The sequence below is a fragment of the Saccopteryx leptura genome, chromosome 10 (assembly GCF_036850995.1).
Source record: "Saccopteryx leptura isolate mSacLep1 chromosome 10, mSacLep1_pri_phased_curated, whole genome shotgun sequence".
Classification (NCBI taxonomy): Eukaryota; Metazoa; Chordata; class Mammalia; order Chiroptera; family Emballonuridae; genus Saccopteryx; species Saccopteryx leptura.
Genome location: NC_089512.1, coordinates 61,142,589 through 61,156,370, shown reverse-complemented (window position 1 = coordinate 61,156,370; position 13,782 = coordinate 61,142,589). Strand labels below are relative to the sequence as shown.

The following is a 13,782-nucleotide window of genomic DNA, read 5'->3' as shown; positions in this document are numbered from 1 at the left end:
TGTCCTTCAAGTCTGCTGTTTCTTTGTTAATTTTCTTTCTTGAGGATCTATCTAATGATGTTAATGGGGTATTGAAATCCCCTACTATTATAGTATTGCTGTTGATCTCGCCCTTTAAGTCTATCAAAGTCTGCTTTATATATTTAGGTGCTCCTATATTAGGTGCGTAGATATTTATAATGGTTATATCTTCCTTTTGGATTGCTCCCTTTATCATTATGTAGTGACCTTCTTTATCTCTAACTATGGTCTTTGTTTTAAAGTCCATTTTGTGTGATTTAAGTATTGCTACCCCAGCTTTTTTTTCATTTCCATTTGCGTGAAATATTTTTTTCCATCATTTTATCTTCAGTCTGTGTGCATCTTTTGATTTAAGGTGTGTCTCTTGTAGACAGCATATGTATGGGTCCTGTTTTCTTATCCACGCAGCTACCCTATGTCTCTTGATTGGATCATTTAATCCATTAACATTTAAGGTTATTACTGATATGTAATTGTTTATTGCCAAATTTTTTCTTTAAAACTGTATTTCTCTTTTGCTATATTCTTTTTTTCCTTTGATCTGTTCACAACAGGTCCCTTAGCATTTCTTGCAGCCTTGGTTTGGTTGCAGTGAAATCCTTGAGTTTTTTTTTGTCTGTAAAGCTTTTTATTTCTCCTTCAATTTTAAATGATAGCCTTGCTGGATAAAGTAGTCTTGGTTGTAGGTTCTTGTTCTGCATTACTTTGAATATTTCTTGCCATTCCTTTCTGGCCTCAAGTGTTTCTGTTGAGAAGTCAGAAGTCATCCTTATGGGGCTCCTTTGTAGGTGATAGTCTTTTTTTCTCTAGCAGCTTTTAGTATTTTCTCTTTATCATTTAGCTTTGGTAATTTAATTATGATGTGTCTTGGTGTTGGTTTCTTTGGGTTTCTCCTTAATGGAGTTCTCTGTGCTTCCTGAACATGTGAAATGTTTTCCTGCCTTAATTGGGGGAAGTTTTCTGCTATAATATGTTTGAACAAAGTCTCTATCCCTTGTTCTTTCTCTTCTTCTTCAGGAACCCCTATGATGCGGATGTTATTTCTCTTCATGTTGTCACAGAGCTCTCTTAGGGTTTCCTCAGACTTTTTGAGTCTCTTTTTTTTTTTCTGCTCTGCTTCCGTGCCTTTATTTATTGTGTCCTCTAACTCACTGGTTTGATTCTCTGCTTCATCCATCCTGCTTTTAATTCCTTCCATTGTATTCTTTATTTCAGATATTGTATTTGTCATTTCTGTCTGATTCTTTTTTATTATTTCAATGTCCTTTTTTATATTTGTTATCTCTTTATTTAGGTTTTTGTAATGGCCATCTATGGTTGTTCTAATATCTTTGAGCATCCTAACAATCGTTATTTTAAACTCTGCATCTGGTAATTTGGTTATATCTGATTCACTTAGGTCCTTTTCTGGGGATTTCTCTTGGATTATTTGTGTTGTATTTCTCTGCCTCCGCATTTTCTCTTCACGGGAGTGGCTGTGATCACGTGCTCGGGTGCACAAGGATTGGTGGCCTTGGCCTTTGCCCCGCCCCTGTGTGTGACGTTATGCTCGGTCCTGAGGGCACTGGCGAGCACCTCTTTGCTCAGCTGCGCGTCTCTGTCTGTTTTTGAGCTTTCACCCTGCCTTTGCAGGATGATCCCACTCAAGGAACAGCTGCTAGCTTGGCTCTACCGCCAGGCAGGGCTGTGTGTCCAAGCTCAGCTCCGTAGCGGAACTCCGCCTCTTCTGGGCTTTTGGCTCCACCCCCGCAGGAGGAGCCGGTTACCATGTCAGACCACAAGCCTGGGTTGCATGGGCGGGGCAGGGCTCTGCTCCTCTGCCATTGCTCCGGGGCTGGTCTCCACCCTTTCTGAGGTTCCCGCCCTTCTCCCGGAGGCTGGATTACAGGCTGCCGGCAGCTGAGCTTGACCGCTTTTGCACGCCCCCTTCTCCCCAGCCGGGCAAGATTGAGCTCACACCTGAGCCCATTGGTGGCCAACCGGCTTCCGACCCTGCCAGCAGAACCGCGCTTTTGTCTCCCGCTGCCGCCCGCTCTCCGGTGCGCCCTCAGCCGCGTGGGTGGGGGCGTTGCAGCTCGGACCCTCAGACTCACTGCTGTAGACCCAAAAGCTTCCTCCTTCTATGCGACTCTGCTCTGAATGCTGTGGGGGAGCTTGTTTGGCTGCTCTCCTGCTTCCCTTTGCTGGTATTGCTGTTTCCGGGGGAAATATTCACTTCAGCTTTGGGGAGTGACTCGTCCCAGGGGTTAGAGTGGCTATCTCCCAAAATGTTTCTTTCTATGCCTCCTAGATTACACTCTCTTCCTGTTACTGTGGTCCTCTCCTCTCTCCCCCTGTCCCCAGGAGCCCCAGGTGATTGTTTTTGAGAGAGATGTTCTGCGCGGTCCCTTTAAGAAGGATCCTGGGTCTGAGAAATCAGACTCTCTCACAAACAGTATCCTGACTTGTTTCCAGCTAAATACTGTCCTTATGCCTCTTCTGGGCTCTGGGGCTGCAGGCTGGGGCTTTGTTCCTGGGGCTCAGGACCCTTTCCCCTCTGCTAAACTCACTTCCCGCCACGCGAGTCTCTCCCTGCTGCCGTTCGCTCCAAGGAGCTGGGCAGCCCTCTCTGCGTTTCTGCGTTTCCGCTTTTCCTACCAGTCTCTGTGTGGCTTCTTCAGCATTCCTTGGTTGAAGAGTCCTTTTAGTTTAGTCCAAAGTTGGTTTTTCCAGATGATAGTTCATAAAATTAGTTTGTAATCCACTTTGGTTCTGGGAGGTAGATGCTGGTACGTCCGCCTACTCCAGCGCCATCTTGTCTCTCCTATACTTGTGCTTTTTGCTTTTGATGTACTTCTGGAATGGAAGAAGAGTGGGTGGCTGTTACCGGCAGCTGATTCTTTGCAATGGCATGAACATGTAGACCAGGGGTCCCCAAACTTTTTACACAGGGGGCCAGTTCACTGTCCCTCAGACTGTTGGAGGGCCGGACTATAAAAAAAACTATGAACAAATCCCTATGCACACTGCACATATCTTATTTTAAAGTAAAAAAACAAAACGGGAACAAATACAATATTTAAAATAAATAACAAGTAAATTTAAATCAACAAACTGACCAGTATTTCAATGGGAACTATGCTCCTCTCACTGACCACCAATGAAAGAGGTGCCCCTTCCAGAAGTGCGGCGGGGGCCGGATAAATGGCCTCAGGGGGCCGCATGCGGCCCGCGGGCCGTAGTTTGGGGACCCCTGATGTAGACCATGCTCTCTCAGTGTCACACGGGGAAGCTGGTTTGGGAGTGATGAGGAGAACAGAATTAGAATAGATGTTTGGCTGCCACTTGAGGCAGTCCTCTTACTATTTTTAATGATCTGAGTGGGGTTGGGGTAGATATTGGGAATGGGAGAATACAACTATATGGATGTAAAGTATATAAAGATGTATAATCTTTTCTCTAAAAAATTATATGGTTGTGTTTTGCTTTTTTCTTGACAGCTTCATTCTATTTACCTGTTTGATGGAGATCAGAGAGAGAAAACATCTTAGAGAATAAATCTACAGAAAGTTCATTAGTGCATGTAAATAATTAACTTTTAATATTCCTGGATATTTTGTGCAATTATTAACTTTGTATTTTTAATGAATTATTTTTTTCCAAATCAGGTGTACATGAAACACTTTTTAAACATTTTCCTAAATTGTGTGTGGCTAGCCAGAGATCTGCTTAAATATAAATAGCATCACACACTGGGAGATTGTACTAGATTTAATATTTGCCCATCTCATGTGTGCAGAAGTGGGACAAGGTCATTGGGAAATGTAACCTAAGAAGTGTAAGTAAACCTGTCTGGGGAATGCTATGGCTTTTAAGCAATGGTTATGTGATAATTTCTATTTCTGGCTTAACACAATAGGGAATTATCTAGTATAAATCAATATTAATATGGGCTTTTGATGAGTTTTGTAGCTGGTTGCAATATGTGATTCAATTCTCACTTTGAGCCTGTAACTTGAAAAGGTCCAGGTAGAGCACATTTCCATATTTCTTTTATTATTATTTTCTCTTTTATTTATATAAATGCAGTGTCATTTCAATAAGAGTCATTCGACTTTGTTCTAAAATATTTATTTCATTGGGGATGTTCAGATATGAAGAGTTGTACCTGTTGGAAGTGAATGATAGAATCAATTCTGTGTCCTGTTTAGGGGTGCAGCACCCATTTTGTAAGGGCCTGCCAGTAGTTAAATGCAGCTGCATGTCACCTTGAGCACTGATGGTTTGTGGAGTTAAGGGCTCAGCCCTGGAGTGTCAGGTCACTTCAGTTTTGTAGGGAAGACTTAAATACATTCACTGCCCAAATAGACCTGCCTTATTCCTGTGCCTTCTTCCAGGCCTACTTCCTCTACTACTCTGTCTGAGATCCATGGATTCATCAAATCCAGCATTTCCAAAGTGCGTCTGAGAAATAACATTTTCCAAAGGGGATTCTCTGGTCAAATAAACTTGAGACATAACATGCTGAATACTCCTATCGTGGAAAGTCATAATACATATGTTATGGCTTGAATTGTGTCCCCTCAAAGTGGTGTGTTGGAGTCTTAACCCCCAGTAACTCAGAATGTGACTTTATTTAGAGATAGGGTCTTTACAGAGGTAATCAAGTTAAGTTGGGGTCATTAGGGTGGGCTCTAATTCAGTATGACTGGTGTCCTTATTAGGGGAATTTGGACACAGACATAGACCTGCACAGAGGGAAGACTATGTGAAGAGAGAGACTGAAGTCAGTTATCTCCAAGCCAAGAAAGAGACCTGGAACAGAGCCTTTCCACGTCCTCAGAAGGAACCAGCCAACATCTTGATCTCCAACTTCTAGCCTTTAGAACTGAGACAATACATTTGAGACAATACATTTCTGTTATAAAAATATTTATTTTTTTAATTCATTTTTTTTAAGAGAGGCAAGAGAGAAAAGGGGGGAGGGGGAGAACAGGAAGCATCAACTCCCATATATGCCTTGACCAGGCAAGCCCAGGGTTTTGAATTGGTGACTTCAGCTTTCCAGATTGACGCTTTATCCACTGTGCTACCACAGGTCAGGCAATACATTTCTGAAGTTTAAGTCATCTACTTTGTGGTACTTTGTTGTAGCAAAACTAATACAATATATTAGATTGTGACATTCTCCAAGTCTTGCAGTTAAGAAATGTTTATTAAATTTTTTAAATTTAGTAATTTCTCAAATTTACTTGGCTATGACACTTTATCTTAAAGTGAATGCCTATGTGTCAGGCAGCTACTGCAGTGGTAATGCTATGTAATCTGCCATCCCAAAGCTAATCAACTGAAAAGACAAGCATTTATCTTACCCTCACATATTGCAGGTTGGCTGCAACTTAGTTGGGTGGGTCTGAACTCAGGGCACCAGGCTCTCGTCTGCAAATTGGGTTCAGTTATGTCATATGTCAACTCTCCATTTTCTTCTCACAACAGCAGCTTTCATATTCTCATGGGAGATTATAAGCATCAAATGTCCTACCAAACCTCACAGACACATTTAAAGCCTCTGTTTGCATCATATCCACTAACATTCCACTGCCTAAAGCATGTTACATGGCCAACACCAAAGTCAATGAGGTCAGGGAAATCACTCCCGCCAAAGCAGAGGGCGAGTGGAGTATGTGTGTGTAGATATAATCAAGTATCTGGCAAATAAACCCTGAGTGGAAATTTGGGAGATTCTGGGAAAGCTCTTGTTTTCCTGATAAAAGGAATGAATGTCACCAGCAATGCTTCTTTCCCCTTCTTCCTGTCTTGAAAGAGTGCTGATGTGATGCCTGGAGCTGTATCATCTGTGCAATAACCATGGGAGAAAGACCGAGACAAGCACAGATGCATACGCCCTGCCATCTCTGAGCAGTTGCACCAGCACCAGCAGTGGTGCTGCCTCCAGATGTTAGTCATATGAGAAAATAAACTCCTATTTGTTTAAGTCACTGTTGGTTGGATATTCCATTGCTTGCAGCTCAATACCTTCCTAATTGATAAAACATAGAAAATCATCCATTGATAACTGTTATTCATAATAATTACTAGTCACGATAACCATAAAAATAGGTGCATTTCAGGAGGTGAAATGAGATCTTTAAGGAATTTTCACATTAGAATAAAGAAATCTACTTAATAATTGTATTGGGCAGTGCTCCAAAGGAGTGATACAAATGCTACTCAAAACCTGAATAAGCAAAAAAAAAAAAAAAAAAAAAAAAAAAGGCACTTTATTAGTTCCTGTAATGGAATTGCAGGAAGGCTCAGGTGTGGAGCTTGGGGTTGACTGGAGCCATGACCTTAAACTGTAGCAGGACTGTGTCTTATCCCATTGCTTCAGCTTGGTTCTTGATACCTGCCTCTACGTTTCAGCCTCACCTCCTTCATGTTGCCGGTGGGCTATCTTGGATGAGAGTACCACAGCTGAAGGGTTAAGAGACCCCCATGTCTTCACTTCCTACTTAGAAAATTTATGGAAGGATTTGGTCATGCCTTAGTTAGATCCTGCCAACACACTTGGCATGTGTATGTGGCAGGGATGGGGACAGGTATGTGAAAAGGAGTTGCGTGACTGGAGACCCCATTAGAACCGGAGCATTGGAAGAAGAACAGTTTTCAAAGTTACTGAGATGAGAGTGAAGGGATGCTCTAGGGCACAAATGCGCACTACTCTGACTGAAGCTGTCTTTGGTCATTCTCTTTCTGCAGATGTTTTAAGGACTGATAATGCCTATCAAGAAACCTGAGAAATTAAGAAGTTAATCATGTGTCATCCCTGTGTATACATTATCTATTTTAGCACTGGTTTGAAATGTGTGTGTCTGTGTGTATTTTCCCCAATGTTACACAGGTACATGGATTTAGAACTGGTACATGGATCGTATGAACTAGTTTAGCACCGTAACATAACTTGGAATTCTGAATCTTAGAAGGACCAGAAAATGTCCATCTTTCTTAGCTTTTCATGGAACCGTAGGTTTGTCTACCTTTCCAGAAAGGTGGAAAACTTAGGTCCAGACTTTGGCAATGATCTACTTAGACTAAAACCACAATTTTAATGCCTTTCATGGGTAGGTAAAAACTTCCTTTGGTTCTGAAGATAGATGAGATGGCACTGAGCCAGCAGTTGATTTCTTTGTTTGCCAGAATGTAGGAGAATGATTTGAAGTGAACTATACATCTTTGTCACAGATGTCAGCTGGTTTTTGCTTCAGTAATCTCTTGCAGTCAGCCCTAGGATCAGCCATGTGCATTGTATTAGTAGCCTTACAAATTTTTATTCCCAGGTTTTCTTATGAAAAGCTTGGCTAATGGGAGGAAAGTAAACATTCTTGTCTGTTGGACTTGGGAGAGCTAAATGACTTCCATGTTCCATTTCTCTCTGGATCTCTTTATTTTGGCTATGGGATAGCAACAGCTCACAACCAAAGAAAATATTTTGGAATATTTCAATGAGATTTTAGTTTCACTTGTGCCAAAGACACTTATTGAAACCAAACTGTGGGAGGGAAAGGCAGAGGGAGTGGTCATCCCCAAAACATTCACTGCTTGATACAATTCCCTATAGAGAACATCCTCAGAGGATTTTAAGAAGCAAGTCTTATGTTGACAGGAGAAAAAGTTACAGAGTGATTTTATCAGCCAAAGCAGATGAGATGGGTTCTGAACCTGGCTTCTTCTGGCCAGAGTGCAGTTTCAGTTTCTATAACTAGTTGCAGGTGGAGCTCTTGTGTTGTTGTTTTGGAGTCCACTGACATCTGTGTGCACATTCCCACCATCCCCAGTTGGCATTTGGACTCAATAAGTGGTTTGGCTTTGCAGGAATACAGAAAATTGTAAATCTATTTCACACACACACACACACACACACACACACACACACACACACACACCTGCTCTAAACGTCAGGTTCTGAAAGCTGTGGAAAGCATTTTGAAAAGTTTGGGAAGTAGGTTTTAGGCAGAATGTGGGCATGCAGCCAAGAGTTAGGGCAGCCTGACAGAATTCTGGCACGTGCCATTTTTTTCTCTTTCTGTTTCTCTGAGAAGCCAGCATTTGATAATATCTTGCAAGCAATATGCAGCCATTTTGTTTTTTAGTAGGAACATTCTGGAGAGAGGATGTAAAGACTGAGGCAGCTGCTTCATATCTAAAAAACCCATGGCTGCACTTGTACTGTCTAGTCTGTCTATCTATCTATCTATCTATCTATCTATCTATCTATCAATCAATTAATCATTTATCTATATCTGGTTAACTTAGTGGTTTTCAACTAGGACAATTTTGTCTCCCAAGAAACAGTTGGCAATGTCTGGAGACAGTTTTGGTTGTTGCAACTGTGTGGGATGTGCTACTGGCATCTAGTGGGTAGAAGCCAGGGATGCTGCTAAACATCCTACTGTGACTAGGACAGCCCCTTTGTTATCTGGCCAAAAATGTCAGTGGGTACAAGGCTTAGAAATTTGAGTTAATTGGATGATTAGTATATCTTCATTTTTCTTGATAATTTGCCTGTACTCAAAATTTTTACTTTGTAAAGTGATGATTAAAATGTATATATGAGGAGTTGGAGGACTGGGAATTCGAAAAATGGGAGAAGGGTTGGGGGAAGGGTGAAAAAGGTGAGGGGATTAAGAAGTACAAAATGGTAGTTACAGAATCATTACGAGGGTGTAAGTTATAGCATAGGGAATATAGTCAATAATATTGTAATAACTGTATGGTGTCAGATGGGTACTAGATTTATCAGGGTGACCACCTAGTAAGTTTATAATATCACTGGGTTATATACCCCAAAATAATATAATAATGTATATAAACTTTAATTGAAAAGTAGAAAAAATACTTAAAAATGTATGTATTTATGTAAAAGCAATGCCACAAAAATAAAACCTGATTTATCATTTTGAGGGAAGGAATTAATTGTAAATATCTTTTTAAAAAACAAATCTTGGCCTAGACTCTTAAGCATAAATCTTCAAACATCTTGGATTTTTTAATTTATTTTTAATGTTTACTTTATTAGAGAGAGGAGGGGACAGAACAAGAGAAAGATACAGGAACGTAGTTCCTGAATGTGCTCTGACTGGGATCCAACCAACAACCTCTGTGCTTCGGGACAGTGCTCTAACCGACCGAACTATCCAGCCAGGGCAAACACCTTGAATTCCTTTAGAAGTAGACATTTCGTAAATAGAAATCAATCTTATAAAGAAATGAACAACCCTTTAAAAGGAAATGAAACCTATTTTTAAAACTATTCTTTCTTTATACTCTCACTTCTTATGTTTTTTTTCTTTTTTCATATCTGACAGTGATTTTGAAAGGAAGGGAGAATAAACGTTTTATTTTTATTTACTGAGTTTATTGGGGTAATATTGATTAATAAAATTATATAGGTTTCAGGTGTACAGTTCTACAGCACATCATCTGTACACTGTATTGTGTGTTCACCACCCCAAGTCAAGTCTTCTTCCATCACCATGTATCCTCTCTTTAACTTCATCTACTCCCCCACCCCCTTTTCCTCTGGTAATCATCATACTGTTGTCTGTGTCTGTGAGTTTTTTTTTCCTTAAAGAGAATAAGCATTTTTGAGCTCCTACTCTGTGCCAGGAATTTACTAGTTGCTTTTAACAGCCTTGCAAGACATGTGACATTCTCATTTATAGATGAGAAGGCACAGAGAGATGAAGTGTCCTGCCTGAGGTTTCACCATTAGGTATAGTTGGGATTTGAATCTCTCTCTCTTTTATATTGGATTTATTGGGGTAACAGTGATTAATAAAGCTATGCATATTTCAAGTATAAAACTCAATAACATCATCTGCATACTTCATCATGTGCTCACCACCGGAAGTCCCCATTTATACCCCCTTTGCCCATTTCCACCTCCCCCACCCCTTTTTCCTCTGGCTATCACCACACTGTTGTCTGTGTCTGAGTTTCAGACACACATATATATTTTGCTTAATCCCTTGAATCTTAGGTATGCTTTATTCCAAAATTGTGTTCTTTTCACTGTCTTGAAGGGGAACACAACAGATGTACTTAAAAACCAGAGAATTTGGTGCCGAAATGGAAAGTCCTGAGTAGAGCGCAAGTAGCAGTGCTGCCTGACAGTATCTTCAGGATGCTGTAGACGAGGCACACAGAGAGGCTGGAGAGCAAGATGAGGAAGGGAACATGTTCTTGGGAGCAGCAGAGGAGAGAGGGCAGCAGGAACAAATGCATTTTTGTTAAGTAAATGAGCAGAGGAGAATGCCAAAGGAACACTCCTATCTTGGAAATTCATACAGAAGGATGGGGGGAAAATTAAAACCACAGCCAAGAAATGTGAGAGATTATCTTTCCAGATGCTTCATTAAAGATCCAGCAGATTCTTTTTTTTTTTTTTTTTTTTGTATTTTTCTGAAGTTAGAAGTGAAGAGGCAGTCAGACAGACTCCCACATGCGCCTGACCAGATCCACCTGGCATGCCCACTAGGGGATGATGCTCTGCCCATCTGGGCATCACTCTGTTGCAGCCGGAGCCATTCTAGTGCTTGAGGCAGAGGCCATGGAGCCATCCTCAGCACCTGGGCCAACTTTGCTCCAATGGAGCCTTGGCTGCGGGAGGGTAAGAGAAGGAGAGAGAAGAAGGGGAGGGGAAGGGATGGAGAATCAGATGGGTTCTTCTCCTGTGTGCCCTGGCCGGGAATTGAACCTGAAACTTCCCCACTTCCAGCCAACGCTCTACCACTGAGCCAACAGGCTAGGGCCTTGGCTGCGGGAGGGGAAGAGAGAGGGAGAGAGAAGAAGGGGAGGGGAAGGGGTGGAGAATCAGATGGGTGCTTCTCCTGTGTGCCCTGACCGGGAATTGAACCTGGAACTTCCCCACTTCCAGCCAATGCTCTACCACTGAGCCAACAGGCTAGGGCCAGTCCAGCAGATTCTTTCAGGTAGTTATGACTTTGACAAATTCACTGGATTGACAGAGCAGTGCTTCAGGGATGGGGAAGCTCTGGATTATGGGACTGTATTGAGGATGGTCTCGTTAATTCAGTTAGAATTCTTCCTGACTTGGCCTCTATCTACAGGAACCTCAGGGTCTATAAATAGCCTCCTGACCTAGGAGTACCTCAGCTGATACCTCTCTGCTTCCTCTTCAGGGGCTTTCTGACCTCACCAGGTGGTCACACCTATTCAGGATCTGTCTTTTGGATTGTTCCAAATCTTGTGCATCTAAGTCAGATCTTCCCCCTTGGGTGCCAGCATTCCTGAGTTCCTGATTTCCTTCTCCCTCAGCAGCTTCCCTCTGAAAACCCTTTTGTCCTCTCTGAGAAGCCAGCTCATTTATTTACTAATTCATTCAATCACTTCTTGTTTAAAAGAGAATATAACTGCAAGTAGCAAAAATCCATTTGAGCATGTTGAAGGAAAAAACAAGGGATTTACTAGGAACATACAAGAGTTCCTCCTATACCCTAGGGGAGGTAGGGCAGCCAGGTGTTTTTTTGGGGGGTGAGGGAGGCTAAAATTAAATTATTTGGAAAATAATCAGTAATAATAACAAAGATAGTATCTCACTCTCTCTCTTGATATGTTTTCATATGTGGCTTGTGAAAAAGTGGCCTTTCGAGAAAAGCATACATGTCTTCTCTATTGAAGTGCTTATTGGAGTCTGCCTAGAATTGCTTTGTTTCAGTTTCAAATTCAGAGAACCAAGAATCTGATTGAATCCAGAGTCTGCTCCAGGTCCAGTTAGGTGTGGCCAAGGAAGTCATGAAATCCATATCCTTCCCAGCAGAGCTATGGAAAGAGGCTCTCTGAAAAAGAGGCATTGTGGATAGATTCTAGAGCAGTGGAGCCTGTGGTTCATGTGGGTAGGAGGAAAGGGCAGCCATTGCTAGGAGCTTGCCTCATTTCAGCTATCAGGAAGACCAAGAGCAATTGAAGAAACTTGCCTACTCTCACCTGTCTATACCTAGCTATTTCAACAGCAACTTCAGTAGCCTTGTGGGATCTCTGGATTTTCACACCTGTTTCGTCAACTCCTACCTCTGATTGTGCCCATGGGAGAAATTCTGGAAATGGTGTTGACTGACACCAGGATCAATTCATGCTGTCTTATCTTAGTGGACCCACAGGCTCCTTTATATAAAGTCAGACTGCATCCCTATAAGACTAAAAAAATTCTCCACTTTTTGTAAACTCCCTTAGTCTTGAATCTCCAAGGTGGATGCTATTATGGTGCTAGTTAGGATCTGAAACTTTTAGAACTAAGCATATTTCTGAAATATTCATATAAAACATGTAAAAGTTCCCAAGAAATACAGAAACCAGTAGAAATAAGTAAATATGTGAGGTGGAAGTGGAAGTTGAACAGTGCACATGATGACCAAATTTAGAAATTGCTCAAATTTAGAAATGTGGGAAATAATAAATAAAATTTGCCTTACCAAATTAAAAAAATCTTCTGTTTGTGGTTTTTAACTTTGGGGAGTCATATACTCTTTGAGAAGCCAATGAAAGCTTTCTAATATTCTCTAGAAAAATGTACATACCCTGAATTGTTATTTCACTTCCTTACCCCTGCTCCAAACACCAAGAGCATCTAAAAATTTTTAGGTAAATTTTCTGTCCAGATATTGCCATTTATTATTAATATTGCATGTATCTTAGGAATAAGTAGTTCCTAGTATATAATGAAATGAATGAGCTTTTGGTAATGTGAGACACGTCTCAGCTCTCTACTATTCAGTTTATGCTGAGAAGCAGGGGACATGTTCATTAAATGTATTCATTAAACGTATTCAGGTATTAGAGGTGGTAAATTTTAATCCACCTTCCAGAATAAGTTAACTTTAAAGAGTTTGAATAGTGTTGGGTGTCATAGTAAAAGTACATGTTTATATTTTTTCATTAAGGAATTCTAGTTCATTATGTTTTCCTGGGTTGCCTAAATTTCCAGTTGACCATGGATAATTCTATTTTATTTCTTTGTAATTGCAGATAAAATCTAACATTGCAAATTAAATTATGCTGTGGGTGTTTGTGATAGAGCAAGGAACAAAAGATTTTGGTGAGTTAATTGGGTATATACTGTGTTCCCATTTATATGCTAAGGACTGAGGAGGGCTAAAGAAGTGTAAAGCACCCTTTTGGTCCCCTTCCTGTCTAGTGAAAATCATTAGAGACCCATTTCTTTTTTCTTGTAAAACATGAATAAGGAACACAGCAGTGATATACCTAATTTTTGATGGACATTTGATTCTACCTTAGAACTTTCTGTGAGCATGAAGTTTGAGCTTGCTAAATTTACTTACCTTTCTGAGAATAGCCCTAAATGTGAGCTTTCTCTTCTGTAGAAGCCTAGCCACAGTCCAGGAGAGTGCATACTCTATCCTCCCAACACCTGGACAGGATAGGGCTTCTGGAACGGATTGGGGAAGGTCTGGGCTCCTGCCTTTCTCAGGCAAGCTGTGAGACTGTGAATTACCTTCCCATTTAGCACATCCATGTTACTATAGTATGTTCCCTTGATAAGAATAAAAATGATCAATAAAGAACTTCCTATATGTACTCTAAATCAGTGGTCCCCAACCCCCAGGCCACCCCCTGGTACTGGTCCGTGGGTCATTTGGTACCGGTCCGCAGAGAAAGAATACATAACTTACATTATTTCCGTTTTATTTATATTTAAGTCTGAACAATGTTTTATTTTTAAAAAATGACCAGATTCCCTCTGTT

At 41.0% G+C, this 13,782-nt stretch overlaps 1 protein-coding gene across 3 annotated transcripts in view; it reads left to right on the top strand.

Moving 5' to 3' along the window:
* The window catches only part of ERC2 (ELKS/RAB6-interacting/CAST family member 2), a 1,061,162-nt gene that overhangs the window by 46,726 nt on the left and 1,000,654 nt on the right, over positions 1-13,782 (top strand). The window lies entirely within an intron of this gene.